The following is an 11444-nucleotide window of genomic DNA, read 5'->3' on the forward strand; positions in this document are numbered from 1 at the left end:
TGAGCAGCGCGACGAAGGCCTGTTTCACAAGCCTCTCACTTCCGCACTTCTCGTACTTCCTAGCACGCGCCATACGTAGTGCACGAACTGCGCGTACTCCACAGCGTGCGGTCGCTGGATTGGGACACAGCCTGTGTGACTGACTGTTGGAGGCTGAATAATCTGCATCTCATTATACTTGGTTCAACTGAACAATGGTCAATGTTCAAGGACTGATTACTGTTAGATCTTATAAGATCTAACAGTTTGATGAACGACATCTCCAGGTGTGAAGTTTCAGCCTCTTACTGACCACTGTTTGATTTCCTTGTCCATCTCATTAACTGAAGAGAGACATCGATCTCTTACTTGGAAATTTTATAACAGCCTTCTGCATAATGACAACTTCTGTATTGAAGTGAAAAATCTAATGGTGGAAATAGACCAACTGGATTTGTCACAAGTGAGCAAATAGGAATGGTTCAGAGTCCAAGTGAAACAGATGGCAGTTCAAATGAGCAAATGTGCCAATAAACAGAAAAGACAGGAGCAACAAACCATTATTGAGGGCATTAACAAGCTGTGCTGGAAACAGGATTCATCACTGGATGAACAATTACAACTAAATAATTTTCAATCCCAATGTGACAAACTGTTGTTAGAGAAAACCAACGGCGCCTATGTTCGTTCAAGAGCTGGATGGATGGAGGAGGGAGAGAAAAACTTTTCCTACGTCTTTAATTTAGAGAAACACTGAAAAGAAGAGTCAATCACTGGATATTGAGGAGATTTGACTGAGGACCAAGACAAAGTAAATGAAGAAACATTACAATTCTGCAGCAACCTTTATAAGTCCAACTATTCAGCGGCGAATGGTACTGTGTTTCCTGAGAGTCTTAGAGGCTTTATTGGAACATTGGACGAAAGTGTGAAGGATCATATGAAGGGTAAACTTGCAACAGAAGCGCTGGAAAAGGCAGTCGAACAAATACCCAAATCAGCAGGAACTGATGGGCTAATGGTGGAATTTTACTCCTTTTTCTGGGATCACATTAGATCATTGCTCTACAGTGCTTATTTACAATGTACCTCATCAACTAATCTGTCACCCACATGCTGACTCCATGTGGTGTCGTATTCTCAGATCTTCATTCAAGGAATTACGAGGGATTGATTTTTTATTAGGATGTGACTGAGATCAGTACAATTCCTGTTAAACTACCTAGTTTCCATAAACAGATTCTTTACGCCTGGAAAATGATTTTTGCACAACTTCTCTCCCCACATGTTGAGAATGTGGAACAATAGACTTAAACCACTAACAGAAAGTTATTATTGATCAGAAACTGGTTTGAGCGGCATCTTGTTTGTAACTGACTTGTTGGACTCTAATGGTGCTTTATTGGATTTTGTATCTTTTCTGAAGAGAAACAATTTAGACTGCCCACTAAAACATTACAGAAAGGCTTGTCACGCTATCCCATTAGCTCTGAAGCAGCTAATATGCAACACATTGTTATATTCTGACGTCAAACCAGCGCTGCCAAGTTTAAAAATGGGAAACTGTAATTTAAATGATAGCAAATGTAACAATAAGTTTATTAGTGTGAACTTCAAATCAATTCCTTTCCATGAGTTTGACTTGGGTAGACGTCTGCAGGCCTTCACGGGCATCAGTCACTCATGGAAAAAGCGTTTTCGGAATTTGTTAAGTGGCCTGTTCCCCCAAAAGTTAAACAAACCCATTTTAAGGTAATTAATAATATATACCCAGTATCTGAGGAGGTTTACATTTGAGGTGGACCTGTGCTCTTTTTCTGATCCTGTATCAGCTGTTTTTTGGTCAGCTGGAGAGAGTTTAGATGGAAAATTATCACCAGATTCTACAGAACAGCAGAACCGCTCAGATGGGCCCAACACATGTTCATGCTGGAGCAACTGTGGGACACACTCTGCCAACCATACCCATATATTTGGGCTCTGCCCTAAACTGGAGGCAGTTTTCAAAGTAAATATTCCATGACGTCCTAGTGTTGGGAAGGAGTCCAGAACTTACTGACTGCAAAGCCAAAACTCAGCAGCTAAATAAAGTACTCACTGCAGCCCTAAAAACCAGAACTATCAGGTGGTTAAAACCAGAACCTCCCACATGTAACATCTGGATCCAGAAAGTGTGTGGTGCCTATCTGATGGAACACATTACATACTCAGACTACAGAGACCTGTTTTTGAGAAACGGGGGACCCATGCTGCCTTTGTTAATACAGTGAAGAGCGCCACCTAGTGTTGGGAGCTCTCTTTCTCGGCACACACACACATTTATTTATGGATGGCACAGGGAACGGGGAGACCGGAGGACTGCCTCATATAGGGTTGCCAACCGTCCCTTAAAAAACAGAATCGTCCCGTATTTAGAAACAAAAGTACACGTCCCGTATTGAGCTAATAAGGGACGCACTTTGTCCCGTAATACAGTGAGAATCAAAAGTAGTCTATAACTTTTAATGGAATTAACGCTTTGTTTGAAAACATAATTCCCAGCCCCTCTCCTGCTTTGTGACCAATGAGCTGACAGCACACTTATGACAATTCGAGTATGACAAGTCAGATTACCGCTTATCTCATTGGTCGAGGAAAGGTCGCTTACGAAGAAAATACCGGAAGACAACAGATGACCACAACAAGAAGCATGGCCAACAGGGAAACAAACGCCGACACTGCGGTGCAAGTCTCGGACGGCACACTGTGCCTCCATAAAATGAAGGTTATAACAGAAAATCTGTCGCTCTCTCTCTCTGTCTTTCACTCACACAGACACACCACCACCATCAACTTTGCTAAATTGCTAATGAAAAACATTAATCAGGCAGCTGTGATTGAGCAACAGTGTAAATCCAACTATTTTCACGGTTGTTGTGGTCGTGATAATTTTGTGATGCCACATCGAAAAGGCTCGGATGAGCTTTCCAAAGTTCTACAAGTTGTGCCTCCATCGCTTGTGTCCAGATCACACGCTGCACAGCCGTGCTGCTCCATCTTTTTCACCGACGTTTACGTGTTTGCGCGTGAGCAATGTGAGCGCCTGTGGTGACACCCTTACGAGCGATTGATGATCGGCAGTGTTGGGAAGGTTACTTTTAAAATGTATTCCATTACAGAATACAGAATACATGCCCCAAAATGTATTCTGTAATTCTGAATACTTTGGATTACTTAATATATTATCATGCTTTTTACAACAACGTGAATGTACTATTGCTGTGTGATTTATTACTATTACTGAAGGTCCGCGACTCCGAACTGTAGTAAAGGGACCTCTGACTGATACCGCGGGGTCCCTGTCGGCTCGTAGCCGAAAAATAGCTTTACTTTGTTGTGTGGGTCAACTTTTCTGGCGAGAGACAGAGAGAGACGTTGAAAGGCTGCTCCAACGGAACTTATTGTTTTCGGAGGAAAACACGAACACGGTGTACAGTCGAGTTCTTAATCCGGTTGTTCAGTCTGACGTCACTAGCCGTGTCTGGGTCTAAACTCCGCTGCAGGTCCATATATCAAACGATCACTATGGCATTACTGAGAGTTGAAAAACTGTCTAAAGTCTTTCATCTTTAATAAAATGATCAGCGTTCTGCTCTACCAGGTGTAACAATTGAGTTTAACATCCAGGCATCCATGAAAATGGAATTTATGACATTTAACGGAGTTAGAAGTTAGCAGGGAGTTAGCTCGCTAGCTTCTATCTAAATACAATATAGCATGTCCTGACTGTGGGGTTTTGGAAACAAATTAAAACGTACAGCTCTGCTATCACTTCCAGCATAAATGAAGACAGAAAACTAAACAGCAGTGACGTTTGTAGGGTTACTGAAGTTGGGCTAGCTGGTATATAATGATGTGCTACGTGACCGCTAGCGACACAGCTATGTTAGCATAATATTGTAACGATGGTTAAGTGTTACTGGACAGTGACATGTTGGTTTTCTCTGCACACTGTTGTTGTTCCTTTAAGATTCATGTTTGGTTGGGCTGCAGGAAGTAGTGAGGGTGGTGTACAGGAAGGGGTGGGGGGACCTGGTTGTTCTGTGTGTGTGCCAGGATGAAGAGAGGTGTAGTTCGAGAGTGCTTCCCCCTGAGTTAACAACCCGCTGGCTTATGTGCCGAATAAACGGACAAACTGAGACCCCAACCGTCTGGTTCTTGTGAACGTTACATTGGTGTCAGAAGTGAAGAAAGAAAAAAGAACCCCAGAACGCCCGAGACCCTGTTGCCGGCGACGCTTGCCGTTATGAGACGAGGATGTTGCCGGGCAGGATTAAGAAGGAGACGGAGGAGAGGGAGGTTCGTCCGCGCTCGCCCGCCCATGGAGTGAGGGAAACGGCGCTGCGGCTGTCTGCCGAGGCTGGATTTTCTCCAGGTTTGACTAGGCTCGGGAACTGTTCGCACAGCGGCTGCGATTCCGGCGGGAAGGAGTCGACCTCGCTTGGCGCGCCGTCACGTGATGTAAACAAACATGGCGGCGCCCAGCAAGCTGCAGCGAATATAAAAACGCCTAAGTTCAGCGGCAAGACGCCATGGGAAGTGTTTATCGCACAGTTCGAGCTGTTAGCTGTTGCAGCTGGCTGGTCTGAGGAACATAAAGCTCTCCAATTGGCTTTGTGCCTGTGTGAGGATGCAGCTGCATGCCTGCTGCTGCTGACCGAGGAGCAGAGGGGAGATTATAATGCTCTGGTCGGAGCACTTCAGAGGCGCTTCGGGCAGTATAACCAACCAGTGCTGCTGAGGTCGGAGTTCCACAACAGACGCAGATTGCCAGGTGAGCCCCTCCGCATTTTGGCCCATGAAGTCGAGTGCCTTTGCCGGAGGGCGTATGACAGCATGCCACCATCAGTGCAGGCGGAGTTAGCTCGGGACCAGTTCCTGCAGGCCCTGAGCCCTAAAGAGCTCCGCATGCAAACTCAGCTTGCTCGGCCGGCCACACTCAGTGCAGCCCTGGAGCTAGCGTTGGAGAGGGAGATGCTTGCAGGATCCTCTGGGGGCGCTGACGACGCACACGTGGTGAGGGCTGTGTCAGCACCTGTGGAACAGATGGAGACGCCAGCGGGCCTGTGCAGTTTGGTGCAGACAGCTTCGCTGCAGTCGCCTTCCCCTCGGGCTGGCCCACACCGCCGACCTCAGAGCTGCTGGGGATGTGGACAAGTCGGACACCTCATCAGGCAGTGCCCCAAGCTTGCAGCGGTTCAGGGAAACGCCCACGGGCCCGTGTAGGCGGGAGTACACGGGCCTGGGAGAACGACATCCCCACACCACCGCCACCTCCACCCGGTGCGGCCATCACTGTGGGCTGGACCCAGGTTGTCGGCTTTTGCCATGTTCCAGTGACGATTGTGGGGGTGTCCTGTACGGCCCTGCTGGACACGGGATCCAATGCAACGCTGGTCCGACCCGATATTGTCCCAACTGGAGCTGCTGTACAACCGACTAACGTGCAACTTAAGACTGTGACCGGTGATCTGGCCCCAATGAGAGGGAAGGGAGTGTTCCAGTTCAAGGTGGGGGACCTCGGTGTGTCTTGTGCTGCCTGGGTGGCTGACGTGCAGGACGCCTGCATCCTTGGGCTGGATTTTTTACGAGCCATTGGTGGTGTACTGGACTTAGGCAAAGGCCTCCTCGTACTCCCTGATGGGAAGAAGGTGCCGCTTATTCCTCCCCCGGTCTGCACAGCATCTGCCGTGGCGTCCACCTCCACCGCAGAGACCCCTGCAGACCCGCCAGCAGAACAGCGAGCGGAGGAGGAGGAGGAGGAGAGGCTCTCAGCAGTGAGGAGTATCTGGTCAAAGAACTGTGAGGGGCTGACTCCACAGCAGCAAGAGAGTCTATGGCAGGTACTAAAAGAGTTTAGTGACATTTTTGCCCTGAAAGAAAGTGATGTTGGCTTGACACACTTGGTAGAGCACGTCATTGAGACCGGGGATGCCCAGCCTATTAAAGTGCGCCCCCGCCGCCTGCCCCTGGCTCATCAGGAGGCTGCAGACAGGGAGCTGTGTGAAATGATGAAGGCGGGCATCATAGAACCATCTGATAGCCCGTGGGCCTCCGCGGTGGTGATGGTGCCTAAGAAAAAAAGTCCTAGGATGCGTTTCTGTGTGGACTACAGACCACTCAACAAAGTGACGAAGAAAGACTCTTACCCCCTTCCCAGGATTGATGAGTCCCTCGACTTAGTAGCCGGGTCCTCCTGGTTTTCCACCCTGGACCTGCGGAGTGGCTACTGGCAGGTGCCACTGTCCCCGGAATCCAGACCGAAGACAGCCTTCTGCACTAACAGGGGACTATGGCAGTTCAAAGTCCTGAGTTTTGGCCTTTGCAACGCTCCTGCGACCTTCGAGAGGCTCATGGACAGTGTGCTGGCTGGCGTCCCACGGGAACGGTGTCTGGTTTACCTGGATGATCTTCTAGTGCACGGGAGCTCCTTTGATGCTGCCCTGGATGCCCTGAGACAAGTGTTGGAGAGGGTGGCGGCTGCAGGCCTGAAGCTGCATCCCGACAAGTGCCACTTCATGAGGAGGGAGGTGGAGTTTCTGGGCCACAAGCTGGGTCGTGAGGGCATCAGCACTTTGGAGGAAAAAATTCACACCATTACCGAGTGGCCCACACCAGCAGACCAGAAACAGCTCAAAAGCTTCCTAGGACTGGCGTCTTATTACAGGAGGTTTGTGAAGGGCTTTTCCTCCATAGCCGCACCACTCTTCCACCTGCTGCAGAAGGACCGTGACTTCATCTGGACCCAGGACTGTCAGCAGGTGTTCGACACCCTCCGCAGATCGCTGACAGAGTCCCCAGTCCTTGCCCCCCCTGACCCCGCCCTGCCTTTTGTCCTGGACACTGACGCAAGTAATGTGGGGCTGGGAGCGGTGTTGTCGCAGGTTGGACCGGAAGGGGAGAAGGTGGTGGCGTACTTCAGCCGGGTCCTGAACAGGAGCGAGCGGCGCTACTGTGTCACACGACGAGAGCTGTTGGCTGTGGTGGCGGGGGTGAGACACTTTAAATACTACCTGTGCGGCACAGCATTTGTTGTCAGAACTGATCATGCTGCCCTTCAGTGGCTGATGTCTTTCAGGGAGCCAGAGGGACAGGTGGCTCGCTGGCTGGAGGAGCTCCAAGCCTTCAATTTCACCGTGGAGCACAGAGCAGGGACGCACCATTCTAACGCAGACGCCCTCTCTCGCCGCCCATGTGCTGCAGCTGGCTGCCGTTACTGTGAGAAGCAAGAGGAAATAGAGCGGGAACTCACGACAATAGACGGAGCAGCACAGCTCGCCTGCAGGGTTCTTCTGGTGGTGGATGCAGCGGAGTGGAGGGCACGGCAGGAACAAGACACAGACCTGCTGCCGGTCCTGCAGTGGCTGGAGAAGGGGGAGCAACCCCTTTGGGATGAGGTCACTGGGTTTTCCATCTGTACCAGGGGGCTGTGGGCCAAGTTTGCAGCTCTCAGGCTGAAGGAGGGGGTGTTGGAGCGTGCCTGGAAGGATCCTGCCACGGGGGAGGAGAGGTGGCAGGTTGTGGTGCCAAGGTCGCTGAGGTCAGCTGTGCTGGGAGCCTGCCATGGGAGCACTGGCTCTGGCCACTTTGGGGTCTCCAAGACTCTTCGCCGCCTCCGCCAGGGCTATTACTGGGGTCAACAGCGGAGGGATGTGGAGGACTTTTGCCGCAGCTGTGATGCATGTTCCTCACACAAAGGGCCACAAGACCAGTCCCGGGCTCAGCTTCAGCAGCAACCAGCAGGAGCCCCAATGGAGCGAGTAGCTGTGGACGTCATGGGCCCATTTCCTCGCACAGACAGAGGAAACCGCTATGTTCTTGTGGCCATGGACTATTTTACCAAGTGGCCGGAAGCATACGCCATCCCAGATCAGGAGGCTGAGACGGTCGCTGATGTATTAGTGGAGGGGATGTTCAGCCGCTTTGGAACAGCAGAGACCCTCCACAGTGACCAGGGGCGTAACTTTGAGTCCAAGGTATTTGCTGCCATGTGTGAACGCCTTGGGACTAAGAAAACCCGCACCACCCCACTTCACCCCCAAAGCGATGGGCTGGTGGAAAGGTTTAACAGGACGCTGGCCCAGCAGCTAGCCATCCTTACCTCAGAACACCAACGGGACTGGGATTACCATCTTCCCCTTACCCTCATGGCCTACAGGTCGGCAGTGCAGGACTCCACCCAATGTACGCCTGCCCTGCTCATGTTAGGGAGAGAGCTGAGAACTCCTGCAGAGTTGGCTTTTGGGAAACCCCCGGACGCGCCAGAGGCACCACCGGGCCGGGACTACGCAAGGAAGCTGCAGGACCGGCTGGATTCTGCACATTCCTACGCCCGAGAGCAGCTGGCGAAGGCAGGCCTGCGCCAAAAGAGGAATTACGACATCACCACTAAAGGGAGGCACTTCCGTGCTGGGGAGCTGGTGTGGGTCTACAGCCCAAAGAGGAAGAAGGGACGGTGTCCTAAACTGGATAGCAGCTGGGTGGGGCCTTGCAGCGTCCTAGAGCGAGTGGGGGAGGTTGTTTACAGGGTGCAGTTGCCTCCTAGGGGGAGGATAGTAGCGCTGCACAGAGACCGGATGGCCCCCTACAGAGGACAGTCCCTCCCCTCCTTTCCAGAGGGACGTGTACAGAGCGTCCATGACCCTGCTCAGAGGGGCCCTTGACCGGGGCTGCGTTCCCCCCCCTCGGACTCTTCACCCCAAAGCCCCGAAGCTCCGCGTCCTCCTCAGGGGCTCAGGAGGTCAAGGAGGGAACGTAGGCTACCGCCCCGCCTCAGAGACTGTGTCGTTCCCTCGGGGATGAGGAACTTATTGCTGGGGGGGCAGTGTAACGATGGTTAAGTGTTACTGGACAGTGACATGTTGGTTTTCTCTGCACACTGTTGTTGTTCCTTTAAGATTCATGTTTGGTTGGGCTGCAGGAAGTAGTGAGGGTGGTGTACAGGAAGGGGTGGGGGGACCTGGTTGTTCTGTGTGTGTGCCAGGCTGAAGAGAGGTGTAGTTCGAGAGTGCTTCCCCCTGAGTTAACAACCCGCTGGCTTATGTGCCGAATAAACGGACAAACTGAGACCCCAACCGTCTGGTTCTTGTGAACGTTACAATATAAACAAGCTAACTTTTTTTCCACTCGATAAAAGTTAATGTGAGTGTTCTCGGTGGTCAGGAACAAATGTAATCGCATGGCAGGATGCTGTAAAAGGACCAAACTTCAGCCAGGAGAACAACTGAGATAATCCATCCACAATACGAGGTTAGTCATTCATATACTGCTGCATGGGCTGGGCTGTAGTTACATCCTAAGGTTTTAAAAACTGAGCTTAAATAAATGATTAGCGGTAATAAAAGCCGAGGGAGGTCAACAGTGATCACTGACTGTTTTAGGAGCTTTTTGAGATCAAATAGAAGAAAATACATAACATTAAACATGTTAACAACACAAAAGCCATATTAAACGCAGACTACTTTAGACCCGGAAGTAGGATTCGTCGCGTCATCACTGAACAACCGGATAGCTTACTTACAACTGGGCTCGTCAGGCACTCTTATTGGCTGAAGTAATTATTATATTTAGATGCTTCCAGCTTCCGTTTTTCCTCGATGACAACTCGTACCTTTCCACTCCCCTTTTTCTCCCTCCTCGCGCTCACAGACCCATAACGTGTATGGCAGTCCATTCTCCCTGCAGCACGGACTACACTGCCCATGATGCTACATTCTTTAGAGCTATGCTTGTAGCATTCTGCCTGTTAGCTTAGCACAACAACAACAACAACAACGAAAAGGCGCTCTCTCACCCAGGAAACACACAGTCGCAGAGAGAGAGAGAGAGCGTTGCCCTGTAACCATGGCAACCGTAACCCTGCCGCCTGGAACAACAGAACGTAGCTGTCAAACAAACCCAAACAGTCCTGACCGACGACAAAATGAAACAGGAAAGTACCGCAGTGTAATCCATTCAACAAAGTAACTGTATTCTGAATACCACCTTTTTAAACGGTAACTGTAACGGAATACAGTTACTCATATTTTGTATTTTAAATACGTAACGGCGGTGCATGTATTCCGTTACTCCCCAACACTGATGATCGGGAGCTGGTCGTGAGGTGTTAATCGCTTCTCGTTACCCCACGTATACTACACGATGCACGATGAAGGCCAAAATCGGGCCGATCACCAAATCGGTCGCACGACTCAAAAATCGGCTCAAAATGGGCCAAAAATCGCACAGTGTGAGCCCAGCATTAGAGCAGCAATGTTTGTTCGCTCAGAGAAAGAAAAAAAAAGGCTGCAAAAGTACAGGGAGGAATGGGAAAAGGAAAACACCTGGCTGGAAAAGTGCACTATAAAGCGCATTGCACTGTGTGCTGGCGCACTTTTTCCATAGGCATGCTTCTAATGGTGGGCACATGAAGAACACGAGGGGCGTGAAAGCTCGGGGAACCCTTAACCAATTTCTTGTCCACCAGGCCACGGCAGAAGCAGATATGGTATGTAAACACTGGTTTGTTGTTTAAACCCTCTGGTTAAGGTTAATATGGGCATGTGCAGTGAATATCAGCGCTATGTGGCCAGAAGTGTGATAATATAATTTATTTTGTGTAATAAACAACTGCAAGGATAGATGATTACAACAAATAGATCACTAATACATAAAAGTAATACATAGATGAATAATGATGATGAGTTATGATGCGTAATCATGGGAACAAGCGGGTTTACAAACAGGAGCAGCTGATTAGCATTAGAAAAGCTGAAATAATACCTCAGTTGAAGCCAATTGTACTAAATGCACTATATGTGCACTGTTACAAGAATATTTTTCTTTCTATTGTTTTCTATTATTTTAAGTTAAGCAGGACAGAGTGCTTTTAAAGAAAGATTTACTTATATTCTCAAAAGTTAAGCATGACAGGCTTCTGTTTAAGAAGGAGACCTGTTTTACTGTGTTAATGTTGTCATTTTGAGCTAAAAATAAATGGCTAAATGATCATTTGTTTCCCATATGGTCATATCACAAAGAATATGCATCTGCTTAAATCAAGTTCAAGTCAAATGGTTAAAAAATAATTTCACACACAAAAAAAGAGCTACCACACTGGGAAGGGTGAAGGCAACTGGGTTGCCCGGCCCTGGTCACGAGGTGTCCCTTATTTATTTTTCAGGGAGTTGGCAACCCTAGCCTCATATGAGGCCAAAGAGTGCTTATGTATCTATGTATGTATGCTTGCCTTCTTTAACATGCTGTAGCTGGACACTGGCCCTGTGCGAGCGAGCGTCTGCTTGTACATGTGGGCACAGTTGTGTGGAGGAAGTGTGGGATCCATCACTGCTCATTAAAAATAAATAAAAATGGAGTTAAAAAAAAAGAACTGCACAGCTGGTTATCACTGAAAGTCAATGACATCCCACAGTTTAATATATTTGATG

The sequence above is a fragment of the Rhamphochromis sp. 'chilingali' genome (genome assembly GCF_963969265.1).
Source record: "Rhamphochromis sp. 'chilingali' genome assembly, chromosome: 9".
NCBI classification, from domain to species: Eukaryota; Metazoa; Chordata; class Actinopteri; order Cichliformes; family Cichlidae; genus Rhamphochromis; species Rhamphochromis sp. 'chilingali'.